Source organism: Octopus bimaculoides, chromosome 3, assembly GCF_001194135.2.
Source record: "Octopus bimaculoides isolate UCB-OBI-ISO-001 chromosome 3, ASM119413v2, whole genome shotgun sequence".
NCBI lineage: Eukaryota > Metazoa > Mollusca > Cephalopoda > Octopoda > Octopodidae > Octopus > Octopus bimaculoides.
In genome coordinates, this window is record NC_068983.1 from 84,442,463 (window position 1) to 84,449,064 (window position 6,602).

Below are 6,602 nucleotides of genomic sequence, written 5' to 3' on the forward strand. Positions count from 1 at the left end.
GTCCATTCGGCAACTATTTAATTTCCCTCCCAATTACGATTATTATACACACGCACAAGCACGATTTCTTATAAACCAGTGTTTCCCGAAGTAGGTTTTCCACGAACCTCAGGGTTTTTGCGAGATGACTTTTAAATAAAATTTGATACAAATTCACTTTATTAACGAATAGTATTCACCATTTTAAGTTACAATATATCTGTTAATCCCTTCATATATAATATATACATATATATATATATATATATATATATATATATATATATATATATATATATATATATATATATACGCACACATATATGTACGGTAACTGATGAAGTTTATATTCAACAAGTAAAATGCTCTGTCCCTGTAAATGCATGAAAGATTATTTTTATTTACTTCTTTCTCCCTTTTGTTAAATCAAATGTATTTATACAACCAGTTAGAGATTCAACAAGCAGGTTCCAAATAAAATATAAACACCGTTGTAACATGGTATGATACCTAAATAGATTATTATTTTACTACTTGATTCAGCAAGAAGAATTAGATGTTGATGCCTTTTTATTTTTTCACAAAAAGCCTAATCGATGAAGTTGAATTAACCTCATTGGGAACCGAAATGGTGGTTTTAGTTATATGTGAGCATTGCTGTCTACAAACGAATTACATATTTTATCAAGTTTAGTTCAACACAATCATTACTAGATTACCCTATGGTAGACCTCACTTGTATGTTACCTTTAATTAATATTCATATTTCTCCTTTTGCTTATCTATAACAAAATGTTTAAATGATCTTCAGAAAAATTCTGAAGGTATTTTAGATGGAAGAATGGAAGCTATCTTAATCGATTCTTGCTTTGGTAGTCACACCATTTATTATAATTATATTCAGCAGTGTATTGCAGATGTAAGCTTATCCAGTCCAGTTTCAAATCCTAATGGATGCTATTAACGTTAAATAAAAATAAAATAAAAACGTTCTTAACAGTGTAAATTTCATCCCTATTTCTCAATAAAACTGATGACCTAAGTGCAAGAAATATACTTTTTAATAATACTGCGTTTTAACCTCCATTTATTCTCATTAGTACGCATTAAAAGAGATCACTATCTGAAGCTGTTGATTATTTTGTAACTTTCTTTTGTAAATTAAGTTATCATTACGTGATAAAATTCTAACTTAAACTTCTTTGGGCTTCTTTTAATTGTTGAAATTACACTTTAGTCGAACAGCCATAAAGAAATCTTATTTTTAAAGTTTTTTTTTTAATATCCGCCTGAATTTTTCAATTTATAACACGATATAAAGTAGACACAGTTGGTTATTTTTCATATTTACTTTCATATTGAACATAAATTTAATCCCTGTCTTTAATATAAACAACTATCTTATTGCGCCATAATATTTTCTCTTCACAAAACATTTTCTTTCTGCTGTTGATACAACGATATCATTTTATTAAACACACCCTCGATTTCAGTCTTCCACAATGGACTGGTGGACACTCACGCATCTATACATTAATCATGCATAAATGAATATAAAGAAGTATTCCTCTTAAAATACTCGCTAAAAAGATTTGTTTTCAGAAATCTCGCAGGATAGTCAACCTGATAGTTTGCAAAATCAATTTTCTTCTATTATGTTATTAATTCAATTGGGATTGGTATGAACATCCTAGTTTAACTGAATAACTTGTGCAATAATTAAAAATTTGTCTGGTCAATTTTCTGATTAGAGAATTAGACTATATAGAGTGTACGACACACACACATATATACGTATGTGTATACACACACTAATACGCAAGCACCTATGTGTGTGAACATGTCTAAGTACATAAATATTGTCTTACTGGATTAGTATAGAATTAAAATATTAACACTACATGTTGCCTTTAAAAGTGAAACAGCGAGTCTTCAATAATAAGTTCAATAACTAAATATTGATGACTAAAATAGCTATATCTTTTCTCTTAATAATTATGGCGGACGAGGCTGTTCTCTTCTCGATTCATGCTAACAGTCAATTTTATTAAAAATAACTGACTTACGTGGCCATTTAATCTACAGAATTAAACTTCTAATAAATATCTCTACCGTAATTATGTCATTGTCTAACTAAAACTCAGCTAACGTTCATGAGAAAGTCATGATTTTCGCTATAACGTCACATTTATTGATTGTATATAAGTCGCCTGATGGCGAAAAATGTTTTATTGAATACCTTGAAACAAAAGAAAAAAAACCCCCAAAACTTGAATTTCCATTTGTACCTGACAATCTACACATAAAAAAATGGACAAAATATTAGTTTTGTAAATTTTCAGAACGATAAGGTTTTTGGTAGCCCACAATATACTCTATATACATGCACAATTATATTTATAATATATACACTCACTCATACTAACATTTTTATTCATCCGTTTATACATACATATGCACAAACGTATGCCCTCATGTATATGTATACACATACACATCTTTTATCTTTTGTTTCAGACATTAGACTGCAGCCATGCTGGAGCACCGCATCGAAGAATTTTAGTCGAACGAATCGACCTCAGTACTTTATATATATTTACGGCTCTGGTTCTGAAGAACTGCAGAAATAATTCGAAAACTAAAATGAAATCGGTGCTACCAGCCTATTAGTGTGCGACCTCCCTGGGCCTGTTACATTATTATGCAAACTACTTTAGATATATTACACTGCAGATTGAAAAGAAAACTGCCATATAATTGATTAGACTCATAATTTTCATTATAACAAAAGAAAAACTGTACAATATGATTTATTAATAACATTCTTTATTATGATAAAACAAAACCGTGCAACATGAGTAATAGCATCACATCCTTTAATGGCATACTATTCGTATTAGCATTTAGAAATTCTACAAATACAGCATCTTTTTCTTTTTTCCTTTAGAACCTTCCAGCAAATGTGGTCAATGTGCAGAACCTGGCCCCTATTTAACATTCTCCTACATCTGTAGATCAGTGAATTTTGCTTCCTTGATTTGGAGTTATTGGTAAACCTACACAAGTGTGCCTAGAAAATTTCATTTAAAAATGTCTATTTTAAAAAAAGTTACGAAGAAATAAAATCGGGTGGCACACAGGGCATACCCATACATGTATGCTCCCCCACCGACTTCGTTTCCTTGTAACTTTAAGAAAAAAATAGATATTTTTAATGAAATTTTTCCATCATTCTCATTCTCCGTACCAACCTATCTTCGTGCACGATGGAAAACGATAGCCTGCCCCTCGCACCTCTTCACAGCTATATATCACAGCAGGGGTTTTCAAACTGTGGTCCGCAAGGACAAGACAGGGGGTCCGAGGACAGCAAATACTTTTTATGGGCAATTTGATTTTATATATGTTTTTTAATCGAAATCTTTTAATTGACAATAAACCTATTTTGTTAAATACTGTTAAATAAATGTAAAAATATGTTATTTTAAGCAAATATTTATGTATAAATTTCTTAAGCGTTTATAAGGGGGTCCCTAAGGTAAAGCCTGAAATATAAAGGTGTCCGCAAGTCAAAAAGTTTGAAAACCCCTGACTTACAGTATTGAAAAAAAAATTTACTATTGTGCTCAAGGGTATTTCCATTACAATTACAAAAAAATAGCGTTTTTTTTCGTGTCCGCCAAATTAGCAATAGTTCTAAAATTTTGCACAAACTCAGATCGCAATGTAATTTATTGTTCATCTCCGGTTAATGCAATTTCCTATCCGGATAGAACGTGAAGTGAGGCACTCTTTGCGGGGGCATCGAAGTCTAGGCATGTTATTTCCTCCCCCAGTCACGTTTCCTTCTGTTCTTGCACATCGACTTGCAAGACCACATCGATGGCAAGGGTCTGCTTCTTGTGACTCCGACCAGAAGAGATTGGTGAAGATGACATTTCCGTAGAAATCTCTCAACAGCATTGTACAGGGCAAACTCATTTCAGAGAAATATTCTCGGCTTGATCTTTAGAAGGATACTAATGTGGTATTCGTTGGTCACCTTGTCTTAAGGTCAGGTCAAATAGGATTTTCATTGATGACAACCTGAAATAGAAAATTCTGAAAATGGAAAAACAAGCAGTCTGATACATTGCGCATGCGTATATCTTGATGCACGAAAGAAAGTTTCTTGAAATTTTTTCTGAATTGTTAATTTAGAATTTTGTGAATTAGAAAAAAAAATTTCAAATGAGTTTACCCTGTACAAATTAACAATAGCATCCCAAACATGACCATCCAATCCTTTAAAATATTCTAAACCTTGACCATCTTGGATTTCTCTAAAAGTGTCCCAGCAGTGTTCATCTAGTTTTTTAACGCTTTCCATCCAACATTCCTAACGTGAGCAACCTATCTGTTTTAAAATTCCCAACTGTGACCATCCCATCTTTTTAAAAACGTTCTAGCTGTGACCATGGAGTCTTTTAAAAATGTATATTCCAGTTATGACTATCAACTTTTAAAAAAAATCTTCAATCCTAAGTTGTAGTGTCTGATATTTTACTTGGATTTTTCCAATGAGATAGACTTTGAGAAGGTACAAAATAATTGATGATTCCTTAAAAAAAAATTGCGTAGTCACTCTTGGAGCATGGCTTTTAAAATGTTTCTGATGGTTAAAAGTTAAAACGTTTTGAAAAACTGGACGATCGCAGTTGATGTTTTAAAAATATTGAATGAATATAGTAAAATGCCTTAAATCTAGATGGACACGGCTGAAAGGTTTTAAAAAATGGGTGGTTACTGGTGAAATGCTTTTATAAAAGGACACCCATTCGCCAGAAAATTCAAAGCATACATTAGCAAGGATCTATGAATTGCTATTTATAATATGTGACACTCCAAATTCTTTCCTGTTAACGCATACCTCTTTAAGTTAGTTTGGTCCATAAATTCCAAAGGAAAGGACAAAGCCAATAACAATAAAAGTAAATAAAATAGCAATACATATAGGTGCAGGCATGGCTGTGTGGTAAATAAGCTTGCTTTCCAATCACATGGCTCTGGGTTCAGTTCCACTGCGTGATATCTTGGGCAAGTCTCTTCTACTATAGCCTCAGACCGACCGAAGCCTTGTGAGTGGAAGCCCGTCTCTCTCTCTGTATATATATATATATATATATATATATATATATATATGTTGTCCAACCCACTATCCGGCACCGTCCAATTCTCTAACGGTTTTTTTCAAATGAATCAAGTCATAACCTTATCCAACTATTGTTTTCATAATCGGTCATAATGTCTTACGTTTAAGATGATTCCCATGCATTCCCTGAAGAGAAGGTTACAATTTTAATATCAAAGATCCCTATGGATCACACAGGTTGTAATCCTTTGAAACATATGTAGGAATAAAGTATGCAATTATAACATGCGTTTTCTCCATTCCTTAAATTTATATATATATATATATATATATATATATCTGACAATTATTCGGTTGCCATAAGCATTTTTGTTTGTCTTAATAATTGACGAGATGCAGGAGCAGATTTCCGCTACGACACCCGAAACTCGGAGTTTTATTATGGCAACCGAATAATTGTCACATATTACAGATAAATTCCTCTATTTACATAATATCGAGGTCTCATTCATTCTTTTGTTGTCATACTATTACTATATATATATATATATAAACAATATATGAGTATATGCACACATATGTACATGTATGTATATACGTTCATCCACATGTACATATAGATACATAACTGGGTACATGACGTGGCAAAACAACAAGGACAAAATGGTAAACAAGGTGCAACAAACAAGCAGGCCACATAGAAACATCCCCTTCATCAGCTGCCACCATTAAAACTCCGATTAAAAAGGGTTATTAAAAAGGTAGAGAAACTCAATACTAATATTAGAGTAAAATTTATTGTAAATTTCGAATTGACTGGGACTTCAAATTTCGCTTATCGGATATTCAACCGAGTTGTGTAGGTCAATAGAAAATTAGAAGTCCCAGTCAGTTCCGAGTTTATATAAGAATATAATGAAAATGAAAATATATATATATATATTCATTTTATCTAGTTTCAGCTCATGAGCTGTGGCCATGCTGGGGCACCGCCATTTGATGTTGCTACACAATTTTACTTCACGAATTTTACTTCAGGAATTGACATTTGGTGCATGAGAGAGTTTGATGCAGCTGCTTTCATCTGCACCTCCTGCCGTGAAGTTGGTTCATCTGGGACACCTGACAGGAAGAGGTCCAGCCTCATCTTGAAGGCACCTACATCCACCGCATGCAGGTCTCTCAGGTTCTTCGGGAAAATATTGAAGAGCTGTGGACCTCTGAAGCCCAGGCTATTGCAGTATCTTGTCTTACATCTTGATGGCAAATTTGGAGTCCTTGGCGCTATGCAATGGCGTCCAGTTCTTTTATTTGTGTAACTTTCGATGCCAAAATTTGGGACAATTCCTTCGAGGATCTTCCAGATGTATATTATGGCATATCTTTCGGATCTATTTCAAAACGGGGGCACCAGTATTTTCTTAACGAAACACTTTGAAACTTGGGACACTGGTAGAATGTGTCATATAAAACATCTTTTACTCTTAGTCTT

The 6,602-nt window shown here is 33.0% G+C and overlaps 1 long non-coding RNA gene across 1 annotated transcript; it reads left to right on the forward strand.

Annotated features, from left to right (window-relative positions):
• The first annotated feature begins 459 nt into the window (after positions 1 to 459).
• On the forward strand, positions 460 to 5,388 carry LOC128247307 (uncharacterized). Its single transcript, XR_008263681.1, has 2 exons — positions 460 to 717; positions 2,497 to 5,388. It is a non-coding gene; the product is annotated as an uncharacterized LOC128247307 (long non-coding RNA).
• The last annotated feature ends 1,214 nt before the right edge of the window (positions 5,389 to 6,602 follow it).